General features: G+C 37.2%; 1 protein-coding gene across 2 annotated transcripts in view; it reads left to right on the plus strand.

Annotated features, from left to right (window-relative positions):
- FAM171B (family with sequence similarity 171 member B) overlaps positions 1-15,511 on the plus strand; it is a 48,344-nt gene that overhangs the window by 8,427 nt on the left and 24,406 nt on the right. Inside the window, exon 1 of one of the 2 annotated variants that reach the window (XM_074872666.1) lies at positions 2,260-2,346. The exons of the other annotated variant lie outside the window; for it this stretch is intronic. The gene's annotated coding sequence lies outside the window, so the exon portion shown is untranslated. Of the gene's footprint in view, positions 1-2,259; positions 2,347-15,511 lie in introns of those variants that run through there. 2 annotated transcript variants of the gene reach the window in all.

Below are 15,511 nucleotides of genomic sequence, written 5' to 3' on the forward strand. Positions count from 1 at the left end.
TCAGGCAGAACACAGGACTAACGTGTGGCACCAGCAGTTCTGTCCAGTAAAAAATGTATCATATGCTATGAATTGCATGAGCAGTTGTCAGCTGTCTGTAGACGATGTGAAGAAAATCTCCTTTTCCCACCTCAGTTGGACCAGCTGCTGTAACTTTCTAAGTGATTCTGCTTGCCCTCTGACTGTAATCATATTATGCATTCTTGTAAACAAAATGCTATCAGGTCTGCAGTTTACAGTACATGCATGGCATGACCCTGGTGATGTGTGTTCTTGTCTGGTGTGGCTTCTGGGAGCCATCCTCTGTGACCTGCTGGGACTGACAGGGCTAGGGAGGGATGTTCTCTCCTGTCTGGGTATGTATAAGCCCCCTGCGGCTCACCCAGTGCAGGCATTAATCCTGTCAGGTTTCCATGCTATCCTTATTCTTTCCCCCTCAATTTCTTGTCCTCCTTTCTCTTCTCTGAGGTTGTGATTATGTTTCATCATGTGGGCTTGAAGAGAGTCTCCACTGAATGAAAGACTTAAGTCAGACATCAGGGCACAATTGTTACCCTTCACAATGTGGAAATGAGACAGTTGAAGGAAATGCATTACAGGGTCAGATCCTTGTGCTGGACTTTCCACATGACTCTTCTCACTTCAGCATTCTGCATTCACTGATGATAGTGCCAGGTACCGAAGACAGTGCAGTCCTACCGGTGGAAGAGGCAAGAGGTGGCCTCTCATTGGGATTACATGGAAATAAATTGTGGCTCTTGGTGGGTTGGAGAGTAGAAAACCTCTTGGCTCTCTACTGTCTCGATTTTCCTTGTCCCATTGTGAAAAATTTGATGTTTTTGGTGTGGGTCTTATTTGAACTACTGGCAGCTGTAGCAGATCAGCCTGCAAATGGTGGCCAAATAGCTGTGGTGGGGAGTGTGATTTTTGTGTTGAATATGGTGCAGTGGTTATAGGGTATGAGTACAAGGCACATATTGAGCCATGTGCATTAAGAGGTCATGAAGCAGCAAGATACAAAGAATCTCAGGACCACTTCAACATGTCCCCAGCCTACTCCTGTTGAAATGCATTATTGACATGACCACTGCACCCCAAAAGCACTCTTAAGGTCTGTACAGTGTCATTCGATTAATGAGTGCTTTAGCCTGTACAACTGTTTGCTTGAGCGCTTTTACTAAACAGAGTGTAGTGTAGAGCCAGATAAATTGGAGCACTGACCTGTTATCATGCAGTTTATTTTAGATGAAAGAGTTGAATTCAGTTTATTTTTACTTTCTAGGTGGTCATTAATAGTCCATCTACCTCTTCTGAAATGTTTTCTTCTAGTCAACATACTTTTATTTCTTTATTTCTCATCAGTCTTTTACCTGTATTCAATGATTGAGCTTTCCCAGTGGAGTGTGCATGTAGCTTTCAGGTTTCATGTTGTAGGTCCGAGAAACCCTTTCAGTAGTCAAACTGATTTTACTTTCAGAATCATCAGTATTTCTGTTTTGATTGACTGCAAGCGTTACCAAGTAAGGTCATGCAAGATAAAGCATATCTTTTCATGCCATTTTCTTAATAAAGCGTAGAATTTGTATCAGGTTGTGAGTCCCAAATTGTCATAGGATGCTGTACTCCTACTGAAACATCCACCCAGATTTGCTAAGTGTATTGAAATTATCTGAAATAAACCACAATCAGGTAAAGATTATGTTTGTTCTTTGTGGGTTTTTCTTTCAGTGTTTTCTGTGACTTGGAAGCAACTATGAGGATCTGGAGTTGCGGAGGTATTCAGGATGGAGAGGGTATCAGGAGCGCTGTAGTCTAACCTGCTTAAAGCAGGGTTGACGCTGAATTCAGATCTGGGAGCTCTTTCCTGTCAGGCTGTGAAAGCCTCCAAGAATGGAAAACCTCACTGGACAACCTCTTCCAATCATCGTTTATCCTCAGAGAGAAAAAAAAATTCCTCATATCCAGTCAGATCCTTCCCTGTAATTTGTGACTGTTGCCTTTTGTTACCCTGCCATGCATCTCAACAGAGAACTTGGCTCTGTCTTCTTGGTAAGCTCATGGGTATTGCAAGGCTGTTGTTTAGGTCCCGCAGAGCCTTTCCTTTGCAAGGTTAAACAAGGCTCACTTATTTCTGTGGGTCCAAAACTGAATACCCTTGCCAGATGCAGTCTAGCGAGTGCTAAGTGAGAGGGATTAGTTGCTTCTCTTGCTCTGTTTGCTGTTTGCCTTCATTGCTTTCAGGGTGCACTCCTGACATATTTAGCTTCTTGCTCACCAGGACTCCCTGATGTTTTCAGCAGAGCTACTGCCCTGACAGTCAGCCTCTTGCAAGTGCTGCCGGAAGAGGTCAGATGCATCATTTTGTATTTGTCCCTGTTGAATTTCATGAGGTTCTTGTTGGCCTGTATCTCTGTCTAGGTCCCTTGGAGCATATTGACTGCATCCTCGGCTTGATACCATCTACAGACTTTGAGGGTACATTTTGTGCCCTCCTCAAATCACAGACTTGGACTTGTACATGACTGTGGGGTGTGTCAGCTGCTAGTGTTTCTCTTGAAACTTCTGCATTTCATTTTGGGTAATTATTTTCCTCTGATGCATGTAAATTAGAAGAAAGTGTAGTTATATCCTCTGCTTCATATTTGGGGCTGGTTTATAAGTATCATGTATGCAGTTGGCTTCAGTCTGAAATTGATACTAGTGCGTGGCATGGGCTCTTATTCATGAAATTTGGCAACATGCTAAATTTATTATTAATAACTTTATATGGGCAAGGCTCCTAAGTGAAACTGATTGCAACATTCTTGTATAAGTTATCTCCTATGAGGTAGCAAATACAGTTGATAATTTGTCTGTGCTAATGTGAGCTAAACTAGAAGAAAGGTCAATGGTGTCAAGATATTTGAAAATATAGACCATTTTGCTGGAATGAATAAGGAGGTGCTTGCCAATTCCAAATGTTACAGACACTAATGGAATTATAAAAAGTTTTTTTGGGTCATTGTGGAAAATATTTTTCCTTTGTTCTGAAGGCTTTAAGTGGCTGAAGAGGAGAAATGAGTAGTTTTATTTTGGGTAAATGCAGGACATCAGTAGAGTGTCTGTTTGGAACGACAGAAGCTGTTAATAATGCTAATTATGCCTTGTGATAAATATCACAGGAGCTTATTTCATTGTTTGTGAGAACAGGAGAAAAAACTTACTCTCACTGGGCTGAAGGAGAGATTTTCTTTGGATTATGGACCACTAATGTTGAGAAAATCCTCTAATTAGCTGGGCTTAACAGCAGAACATTTGTGAGATACTGTATAGTTTTGGGGCTGTGTTGGGCAAAAGAATCTGTCAGGGCTGTTTGCCTCTCATTTAGTTGTCAGGTTCCTTTTCCTTCCCCCCTTTTGTTGGTTGTTTCGTTGGGTTCCCCCCCCCCCCCCCCAAAGGCAGTGTAGAAAACAAGTCACTCTACAACTCTGTCTCCTGGATTCTTCAGTGTTTCATGAAACAGATTGTCTCAGAAATAGTTAAGTGGATTTGTTTCTCCCCAGTCCAGTTGGCACAATATCAGAGGTACTGAATGAATCTGAATATTTTTTTGGGAAAAAAAGTGTTTACTGTCCCATTTTTAGTCTTTGTGTCAACAAAAATATTTCCATCCTAGAAAGGTTTCCATGGTTCCAAGTTGTTTTCCAATTATTCCCTACAGGAATTTGGCCACTTGCTGCGAAGAGAGAACTTGTATGTGTCTCTGGTGGTGGTGTTTGTGTTGGAGACACAGTTGACAGGCAGCACGTTCATCTCTAATAACTGTCCTTTAGCTGGATCCTGGAGCACTTTATCCTGTGCTGAGCTGTAGAGAGGCAATAATGGTTCATTAATATATTCAGTATTGCCACTTACCTCGATGGCATCCATGTATGCAGAACTTACTTTATTGTGGGGGCAGTCTTGGTTCAATTGTTTTGCTTTATCCTGTGATCTGATTTGACAGATCCTTCTCTTTTTTTCTTAATTAGAATTAGTAGGAATCTGCAATCATTTTTTCTAAAAACTAATGTCATTTATTGTTGTTTTATGATTCTTTGATCATTCACTTCATGAAACTGAACTAATAAAAATTTGTATATGAAAGAGACGGTAGCTTGTTGGGTGCTCTTGTTTTGTTGCTGCAGTATGGATTTCCTAACTAGTGAATTAGAAAATTCCCATCCTGCATGTACAGGACTACAGTTAGGAAATTATGGCCTGCAAACTTTCAATTGTATTTTCTCCATACATGTCTTTACACACTGGCCTTCTTCCAAGGGATTAGAGGATCTTTTCCTATAAGTGAAAGGTAAACATTACTAGAACATTGCAAATATCTTTCTTTAAATAGTAGTATGAGATTTTGCAGCTTTTTGGGGAAGAAAAATGTTTTCAGCAAAGAATAGTGACCAGCATGTTATTGAATAATGTCAGTGAATGCATCAGTAGTTTTTCTTTGTGATTAGTGAGTGATATGTGAATTACTATTTTGCAGGTTATATTATGCCACTGTGAGTTCACAGGGGCACATCTGTCTTAAGGTTAAAACCTTCAGGGCATTAAATCTCATGTTTGAAGAAGGTACTACTTTGTTTTCCTGTGAGGTGGGGTTTTTTTTTCACTCTGCCAAATTAAGGGGATGTTTGAACTTGCACAGATTTTTTTCAGCTAATTCCACTCACTAGCCACCACTAAGAATTGCATGTGACAAATCCTGTACCTAACCCATTAGGTTAAAAATAGATGATTTGTGCTACAGGGTTACTGGAGTATTCTTCCTCTGTCCAAGTACATTGACCATTAAAGGGTAGGTTTGACAAATCATTAGAAATTCTCTATAAGAAGTGGTCTTATTTTGTCAAGGAGATGATGCTGACTCTTTTTTTTTTTTTTTTTTCGGTTTATATAATGAAGGTTTGATTGTAAAGTTCATGAGTGGGAAATGCATGTTGTTTGCTTATCACCTAATAGGGACTTGTCCATTTTTCTTGAGGATGTGTAATATAACATGGGTTAGAGTATTATGCAGATTTTGATGTTTCCCTTCTGTACTTTTTTCCCAGTATTCTATAACAAAGTGTCAATTTTTAATATTAATTTTTTCATTCCCTCAACTCTGATGCAAGCTAGAATGATACAGGCAGTCATTTAAAAAATGAAAAAGCAGCATTTCAGGTTTAGTATTAGCCAGTGAGTAAGCTGAGATGAAGAAAAAAAAAAAAAACTTATAATGGTCTCTGAAATGTCTGGGCAAAGGTGTTCTATTTTGTAGGCTTCAGGAGATCTATTACTGGTATTTACTTGCTCATTTAAATATCTTTCACTTGCAAATTTATCTTTATTTGATATATAAGTATTATTTAAGAGTTTTGGTCTTGTAAATATTAATCATTTATCTCACTTAGCTAAGGTTATGGAAGATGATATTTAAAATAAATGAATCCTAAATAAGTGAAGCTCTGCAGACCACAGCATTTTGTCTTGTCTGCTGCCTGTCTCCCTTGCCCTAGGAAGGTGAATTTTTCAGCTTCCATCTTCCATACTAACCAGAGTTCTGAGAACCAGGCTGGCTGTTGTAACAAAATAGCAGCAAATAAAAATGCAGAGTTGCTATGGTAATTGTAATTGTCATAGCTTCATTAGCGGGTGTTGATTTTTAATTTTATTGAAATTCTTATTATTTATGCTAATATAGAGCAAGACGTGAAATATAATTCTGTAATCAAAATTCTGGTTTATTGTATCCTGTGAGTTCTCATGTTCTGTTCTGGATGGTGAAACATTCTGATTTTAATATGTGAGTTGAATGAGCAAGGCATCTAATGGTGAAAAAACATCATGCAACTACTTACTAAATGAGTACCTTCAGCCGTACATGGTACACACTTAAAAATATTCCAGTGGATGTTTTTTAATAACGTATGTATACTACACAGTGTTAAAAGAATACAGGGCAAAAAATCCCATCTAAATTTCTTCACTGTTTTCATGTCTAAATTTCATAGCTCTTGCTTAGGTAGCCCATAAGAATATTTAAAGGGAAATGCTTGTTTGTTTTCTATTTTATATATATCTTACTAGGTGCACTTGAGAGTGTCTGGGGCTATGTTCCCCCTGGATGGGTGAGTTGTTAGCAGCTTTATGGATTAGCTTGATGACGTTCTTGTGTAGTACATACAAGCATGATCATACCAGGAAGGTGTTTATTGATTATGCAGTAGTAATCATGAAGGGTACAGCCTATAATGATCTGTTTCATTTTATTGATTTTGCAGGACCTTAATTTTGTCAATATTTGGCTCGTGTCAACATTTGTGGGATGAATATCACTCTTATTCAGTTTCTTTATACATCTGGTTTGAGACTTAAAATGATATTGCTCAGCTGTTGGTTGGAGAATAGGGTTGTTTTATTAGTTGTTTTTACTTATTTATTTATTTAAATAACTCATTAAATCAGTCCAGTCTTATTAACAACAGATCTTAAAATTGAAAAAGCTGAAATGTTAATTTACCTATGTAATAGTACAGATTTCAAACTCTGAGGCTGTCCAGATCATAAAATAATCCAAATCCAGTAAAATAATTACAAGCACTAAAAGTTTGCATGTTCGAAGTGTGGTAATTTTCTTTAAAAATGTGAACTCAAGATAGTGCTGTAGTCTATATCTGTTACAAGTGTGTCATGGAAGTAGATAGCTGGACTGTTATGTAATGTCTATTTGAAAAATACTAGGAATTTCTAAACTCTTTCACTTCTCTGAAGAGTTAGCTTGTGCTAGGCAAGTACATCCTCTATCAAAATGTGATAGCTAAAGTTTGTCAGTGTTGGATGTTGGCCATATTTAATCCTGATTAATCTTTTTTTTAACTTGCTTCTGAATCTGGAGGAACCGATTCGAAAAGTTGTGGGGAAGTTGACTGATTTACACTGACCTAATGACTTTTCACCACTTTGGAAATTATTTCAGTGCCGAAGTACTAATGAGGCATAAATTTAAATTAATATTTGAGGGCAAGATTTCTATTAAAGATGTCTTGTAATTTTCTTCACCTCTTTCTTTAAAAAACAAACCTCCCTTTCCTCTTGTTGTTTGCTTAAGATTTGTGTTTATGTATGCACACAAATACAAAGAAAATATAAAACCCTGAAAGGTGTTGGTATAAAAGGAAAATAATTATTCTGTTTAAGCAAAACAAAATTGTAAGTAAATAAATTCAATGAACAACTTTTTTGTAAAAGCATCAGCAAAAATTCAGTGTTAATTCTTTGTAAAGAAATAGTGTTAAGTCTATAAATATGTTCCTGGGGAAAAAACCCTACAATGTATGACTGAGAAAAACAAGCTTTTTCTAAAGTAGTGCGATTTCTTTTTTTTTTTTATTTACTTCTCTTCACTACCAAAATCTCTTTTAAAAGGGAAAGAGGCCTTGTTCTTACCTGTAAAATATTTGACACTTTTTCCAGTATTTCAGTAGATGGTCAGCTTCTCCTTACTGTCTGATACAGTTTTATTATAACATGAAACTGGATTTTGGGTCTGTTTTGAACTAATACTTAGTCTTTGACCTACTAATTTACTTAGAACCTTCAAGTTTGCTCTAGATCATGTGCTAATTTGCCACAGGCAATCCCCCTGTAGTTTTTCAGTCTGCTAGATTTGAAGTCTCCATTTAAAGTGCACATCCTGATGGGTTTGAATCAACGCATTTATGTAATGCATTTATAACTCTTTTTAGTTTATGAAGCTTGCAAAAAACCTCACCTTTAGAAAAGTGTTGATCTTTCTTCGTGATCAGCTAAAATATTACAGGGAGTCCTCATCAGAGATTGCTCCAGGATGGGAGGAAGGAGACTGAGCAGAGCTCTGTCAAGGAAAGAGGACAGTGTGAAAAGCATGGAGAAATAGGAACTGGAAAAGTTAGTTTTCAGAAAACAATGAATGAGCAGAAAGCAATGGGAGCAAGGATGAGGTGTTTTTATTGGAGATTACAGTAGATTGTTGGGTTTACATCTTTCCTATATTTCTGTTTTGCTCAGCTCTTAAAAGCAAACGTATCCAGTTGTTTCAAGAGATGCAGCCTAGCCTTGCCTTGGAACGGAGGAATCAGGATAGTGTGTGAAATGCTTTCTGAAGTACTATCTTTGTTTTTTCCAGTAAGGTGGGAAGAAGGGCCACCTGAAAACTCTAGTGTGTGCTGGAATAATGCATGTATCAACATGAATGAGCTTCTAGTAAATAGTTTCTGCTTTTTTTCTTACCAGTGTGCAGATGTTTAAGGACTCTGGTGCTGTAGTCTGCATGTGCCTATCACAGCATATGCTACTGAAGTAAGGAAGTGTTTCTTTGTATCTGAAATAATGCTTTGTTTGAAGCAAATGTAAAAGAAAATGTTTGAAAAGCTCTTGGAATTAGAATTATTTTTTCCCAGCAAAAACTCATCAGAGTAGCATGATGGGTGACAAATCCCCCTCTTACGTAAGTGTCTACAAATTTTTTTCTAATTTCTAATCTGTTACAGTTTCTGTTTACTGTGAAGCAAGTGCTTGCTGGAGACACCTAGATTTGACAAGATTGGGTTAAAGTGTCTCCTGCAAAACAGCCTTTCTCTGTGTAAAAGGCACTGCTTGTCCCCCTCGGGACCTAGCCTTAGCTCCTTCCTAATTGGGATTTTGTTGATTTGCTTCTGTGCAAATTGGTTGACCAGAAATAGGGCGATGGAGATACTGTGCTGTCCTACTTTCTCAGACCCTGTTTTGTTGCTTTGTCCCTGAAAGTTAGTAATGTATTCTGCGCCACTGCAGAAATTTTTGCCAAAGCTGTTCTTTTAAACGTACACCTTAATGTTCAATTTCGCATTAAAGTATTTGAAGGGAGTGTTAAGCTACAGAACTGTACCATATAGATTATGTGGTGGTATTACCTCCGTAGGATTGGCTGTTCATGTGCAGATAGGGCAAACGTTGATTAGCTCTGGCCTCCAATTTATTTAATATTTATTTTTTTCCAGTATCTTTGCACTGCCTGAAAGCAGTTCTCTGTAAGTCTATGTAGTTGAACACTGTTGAACAGCACCCCTGATACATGGCAGTAAAATGTCAATATCTTCTTTTTCCAAAGTGCATTTTAAGGAGCAGTCTATTTGCTTTACTTGCTTTAAAAGTCTGCTTGCTTTAAAATTAGAGTAATCATGCTGCCATTTTGCTTAAAGATCAACCTAAACAAGGACACGTTTTAGCTGTCACTGTAAACTGGGCCTGTCCTTATGAGGCCATGTTCTTTACTGGTCACTTCATGGTTATAGTTAGTTACATGGTTGCTTGCTAACTAGATGAAGATTGATTGTGGAGTGATTGTGGAGAGGGGTGGTACAACTTCTAACCTTGTATTAAGTGCAAGAATCAATGTGTCAAAGTGTTTTGTTTCTTTTCAGCCAGGTAAATTGATTATATTTGTTATCTTATGTGTGTGTTGTTCTTATCTAAGTCTAATATTCTCTTTTCCAGAGAAATAATTTTACAGCTGTTTGAATTTCCTCAGACCTTCTGTGAACTGTGTGAGGTTCTTGCTTCTTAGTTCAGTTACAATGTGTTGAAAATAAAATGTGTACAATGTATTTATAACTAATAAAGACAAAATTAAAATTGCACAGGGTGAAACATTTGCAGTGTGTTTTTGTATTTTAGAAGTATTCTGGTGTCATTTTAGGGAGGAAAAATAATTTTCTGCATTATTTTATGCTATTATTTTAAATCAGAGGAGCAGCATATAAATAGCATCTAAACATCTATTATCACATAATTAGTTTTTAAATGAAATATTTTGTTACCAATTTGTAGTATATAGAGTTAGAACCATAGACTGGTTTGGGTTGGAAGGGACCTTAAAGATCATCTAGTTCCTAACCCCCCTGCCATGGGCAGGGACACCTTCCACTAGACCAGGTTGCTCAAAGCCCCGTCCAACCTGGCCTTGAACACTGCCAGGGAGGGGGCAGCCACAGCTTCTCTGGGCAACCTGTGCCAGTGCCTCACCACCCTCACAGGGAAGAATTTCTTCCTTATATCTAATCTAAATCTACCCTCTTCCACTTTAAAGCCGCTATCCCCTGTCCTATTGCTACACGCCCTTGTAAAATTATTTGTGTAGAGTCAGAAATGTCTTATACATGAACATGCCTGTCTGTATGTAGGGTCTATCAATGACCGCATGGAGTAACTCAGCATAAAAGGACAGTGATAGCTAGCAAATGAAGACTGCGTTAGGATGTAGGGGTTATTAATGAGATTTGCAGGTTATTTGATAGCCCTAAGAAACATAATTGAAAACTGGTCAGAGTGCTTATCCTAGTATCTGACAAAAACTGTCAGAATATAGCCATAAAATAATTACTAGAGTTTAAGGGTCACCTATTATGTCATTTTAATGCACTATGCAAGGCAGAAAAATCTGTACTGTGTCAGTGCATTGTACCTTAATAAAGAACAAAAGGTAACCACAGACTGATGTGGTGCTGTGGTGAGGAGGGCTTACTTCAGCATTAAATCATTCCCGTGACAGTTAGTTGCTGCCACAACTCACCTTCACGTACATGGATTTTTAATGGTCTTTAAATGTATAATAGGCTTTTACTTTTTATAGATATGCTTTTGTAGTTTGGCATTACTGTAGTTTTAAGAAATTTTGAAGAAGTAATGATTGGGATTTGTGGGCAGGAGGATTGCTTCTGTATGACCTTTTTTACTAAAGCCAGATGTGTGTTGACTGTGTAGATTATATATTTCATTGATTTTTCCCCCACCCCCAATGGTGAAATCTATTGCAATACAGCATGTGTAGTAAAACCCAATGTTCCTAGAACATGTGATTTCTTCTTTACAGATCAGTGCACCTTTCATATCCCTAATTATATTAAGCCCAATAATACGGTGTTCTATGAATGTAAAAGCTGGAAAAAGGATTGTCTGGTCAGCTAAGACCAAGCAAATTGCACAGCATGCATTTTATCTGTCCGGTTAGCTGGCAGCATGGTAGTACAGTGTAGGCAGTTTCCATAAAACACATGTAAGCATGTGGCTTTTCTGGCATGGGTTTAAACACCTCTATGCAAGGATGAGGAAAGTCTCCTCTGAAGGAAGGAACTAATGAATAATTTAATTGTAGTTGCTGTTCCTTCCACTCTCTAAGATAATTGCTTAACTGGGTAGTTGTCTTTGTGTTTGAGAAGAGCAACTGTCTCCTTTGAGGTGTAGAACCTCTTTTGCTATATGACCTACGTGATAAATAGGGAAAGGGACATATGACTGGGTTGCAGAATGTGTAAGAATACTTACACACATACATGCATGTGTGTTCATTGCTGTATCTCACAGTTAATGATACGTGTCGTTTGGAATGTATTGGTGCCTGTAAGGTCTCTGGCCTTGACCATGTTAATTAAATCTCAGATAAATATGGTAATCAGATGACATGCTTATCTGCAGGTAAAGAATTAAGAACAAATTGCATAGGGGTATTATAAAGAGAGGTGGGTTTTTTGTTTTTGTTTGTTTGTTTTTTTGTCACTGTTATGTTTTGTGCCTGGCTTGCAATTCCAAGCAGTTGTTTGTAATATGACTGTGATATGATTTCTGAGTTAGGACAGTGATGTAAAGCCAAATTCCAGGCTTTAGGTGTTGTTGCTGGAAGAAATGAGGTGTCATTTTACTGGCTGTGACATTTCTGAAGTAATAAATGTGGTAGAAGGCCTTGTTTCCCTCTGTCTAGATAACTGCTGCATTTGTATGAACATTTATCAGCAAATGTTTAAATGTCGTAGAAGCTGGCATTTCCAGTGGGCTTGCCAAGAGACAAATCTCCCCTCCTCTGAGGCAGCACAAATGAAATTAGCTAAGACTGAGTTCTTTCTTCTAATTGTAAGAGTTCTGTCAAATCTGTTTAATAGCTGGAGATACAGCTGACCCACTTCTGTTAGCGACCAGAAAAAAAGCACAGTTTTCATATATTTTTGTAACTTATTAGCTTTGGTTTTGTTAAAACAGTTAACAGTTCATTTTTGCATCTGAAATCTTTTTCAGTACATTTTATTATGATTAAAAAATCCTACCACAGTCCTCATCATATTTGAGACTTAAAAGTGTCCTTAAGGAGTTGTGTCTTCAGATCTCTATAAAAAGAAAAAAGCAGGATTTTCTTTGCAAGATAGATGTCATGAGTGTTAGTATGATATTGTTAATAACTCAATGCCATTAAAATATGTCTGATAAATTTGCACATTAAATGAATGTGAGGCACGTGAGGGCGTTGGTTTGAAGAGGGAGTTGGTCAAGGGATATCAAGTTTGGAAAGACACAGGTTGGTCACACATGTTGGACCACCACTGCACGCACAGTCTGAGCTCTTAGGACCTTAGGATTGCTTTCATTTTAACTAGGCTGTTATGGCTGGCCTGCTGTAGGATGCTCTGGTACACTCTGTTTTATATAAAACAGTAGTGAAACATGACTGTGGAGGAGGAAAATTGTTGCTACTGTTAGATTCTGGCTTTTTTAACTGGGATTTCTTTACATACTGTCCTTTCACTAGCTGTTGGATTCAGAAGCGTAATCTTGTGTGCTCGTGTCTTCTTCACTGTTAGTATTGAAGAATGGAAAGTTTTTTTTTTTTTTAAAAAGTCTTTCCAAAATCATTGCATACAAACTTCAAATGACTTGTTGGCAGAGTATATTCTGGTTGATATTAGAAAATCTAAATGATTTTCTCATATATATTACTTGCCGGGAGGGAACTGCTCCCAGCCCATTGGCATACTTTCTCTTGTGTTAGCACAAAAGATAGGTCCAATGAGAGCTAGGGAGGGAGTCTCCTTTAATCTTTGTCTTAATATTTGTGTGTGTGAAGTGAGCATTTTTCACTTGAGTAACTGCGACTTACATATGACAGTAATACACAGGTAATTACACATTCAGAGCTTGCATTGTATAAGACTGTTTTCACACGGGAGACCTTTGTCTTGGTAACCTCCCAGGATTTCAGTCTGCATTTACAACCGCACTTCTGCATCTTCTCAACGCTGTTTCAGGCAGAGTATCAGTTCTGAAAAATGCTGTGGCAATTTCTGAACCCATAGGAGAAAGAAGTGATGGAAGTTGCATGTGGCCATAAGCCGCCAATGATACTTTTCGGTTCACTATGAGAAAGAGTGAAAATAATATAGTTTCCTACATTTTTGCAGTCCACTTTATTTTTTTCAACCAAAAGCTTGTAAAAAAGTGGGTTTTAATATGGCTGTAGCTGAAGGAGATGAGAGGAAGAAATATTTTTGCACAAAATAACCTTTGAATTTGGTAACAGCTGGAGGAGGAATGTAGTGATTTCCCCACCCCTGTGTTTTCATTATACTTTTTGTTAGCAGGAAATGGGAAAACACACATTACAAGTGTGAAACGATTGAAAGAAAGTGTGTTTCTGAGTACATTCTAGGTTTTAATTTTTTTATGACTTATTTCAGCTGTTAATACTAGGCTCTCTTTCTCCTGACTTGATTCCAGCTGTTAAAATACTAGTTTATACCAAGCATTTCTGGTATTGGTTCCCACTGGCACGAGCTCAAATTTTTTACTACTGAATGTCTTATTTTTGAAATACCATTTCATGAGATAATCACTTGGAAGCCAGGAGTACAGGATCAGAATATTGTACACAGTCTGGTTTCCCTATTTAGTAGCCTTTTAAATAGTCATTGGCCAAGGGCAAATGACCTGTCTTCCAGGTTTTAGAAACCACTGTAATCATGGTAGTATATATGTAACTGGATCAATGCCTGGAAGATCTATGTAGTAGCCATACTTTGCTTAAATGACATAATTTATTTTTTTTTAATCATTACGTGATTTAAAACCCTTCTAGCAATAGCAATTTAAAAGCAATTTTTTCCTTGAAACATCGTGCATAAGGAAAAAGGACAGATTGTTCTAAGACTATTGTGCATTTTCTGTTTAATTTAGTCAAATATGCTTGAGTACTACTGGGGTCTTTTATCTTTTTTTTGAAAGTATATATTAATTTGCACGAGGAGATGTAGAGTTTTACTATAATGCTTTAGAGAATCAAACTGGCACAGCTGGTAGGTTTTTGCTCTATGTGTAAATAATAGCAATAAATTGAGGCCAGCGTAGCTTTTGGTGTGTGCAGGTCATTTTTTGCTTGAATATATGGTATGTTCCATGCATACAGTAGATATAAAAAAAATACTTATTTCAGAGACGCCTAACTTGGATGTCTTCACTAAGTACTGTATTTCTTGATGGATTGCACTTGGCTTCTCAAGGCCTTTTCATTTAAATCAAGGACAATGGTAGTAATCCCTTGGTGCAATGTCAATCTCAATTATAGAGGAGATAACATAATAAAATTGAACTATGATTTTATGTAGATAAATTTCAAACAAACTTAGCCTGACATTTGACCTGAATAGAAAAGCATATTCATAATTAACATATTTGAAAATATTTGGGTATAAAGTAATATAATGGTGTTGAATAGTAGTATATCTGTAACCAAAATACTGGGAAATTGATGTTATTTTAAATATTTTTAACAGTGGTCCTGAGATATTTTAATTTATGATAACAACTTAATTTCATACTGGAAAGAAATAACATGGAATTCTGTCCATTTTCATGTATCTGCTGTCTATGATAAGACTCCCTAATAGTTTTTATACAATCAAGGTGGGAGAGAAATTGAATATTATTCAGAGCATCTCAAGACTGTTCAAGTGGACTTACTATTTTCAGCATATTGCTCAGTCACTGTAATTATGATCTCTGCAAGACACTAGGTATTGTAAAGGAATGTCAGATCCTCAAATTAGCAGTAGACAAATGCTATTTAGAAGTTGCAATACAGAAAGATGAAAACTAGACCAGAAGTGTAAATGTGGTGGGAGATGATAGATTAAAACAGTCAAAGTGTCTGGATGCATTTAGTTACTTTGTAATAGTTTTACACATATAAAAATAAATGTGTTTATCCCACAGTCTGTAGACATTAGGTTCTCTGGTTTTAGAAACTCAAGGTTCATCTTTAAATGTGTGACCCAAGCCAAGGGTTGCACTTGTATAACAAGACCATCAGTATTATCAGTGTGATACTGCAGAGCACTTGCAACCTTACATTGTCACAGATGCATTGTTCAAGTTTGAAGGAAAAGGGGAAGACTTGCTTTGTAATTTTGGTTTTGTTTGTGTTTTTTTAATTGGTTAGGTATTATACTAGTTGATGAACAGTTCTGATAAACTATTACAAAAAGGAAACACTTTTTGGCATCTTTGCACCCCATCTCAAGGTTTCTTGCTCCTCCTTCTCTGTGGTATATAGTTGTATGATTACCCCTCCCTTTGGCCAGAGCTTACCCTCTGTTGACATGGGGACCCACCATAAAGTGGATGAATAGCTAAGGCATAAACTCTAGGACTTCTTTACATA

Source organism: Strix uralensis, chromosome 6, assembly GCF_047716275.1.
Source record: "Strix uralensis isolate ZFMK-TIS-50842 chromosome 6, bStrUra1, whole genome shotgun sequence".
Taxonomy (NCBI): domain Eukaryota; kingdom Metazoa; phylum Chordata; class Aves; order Strigiformes; family Strigidae; genus Strix; species Strix uralensis.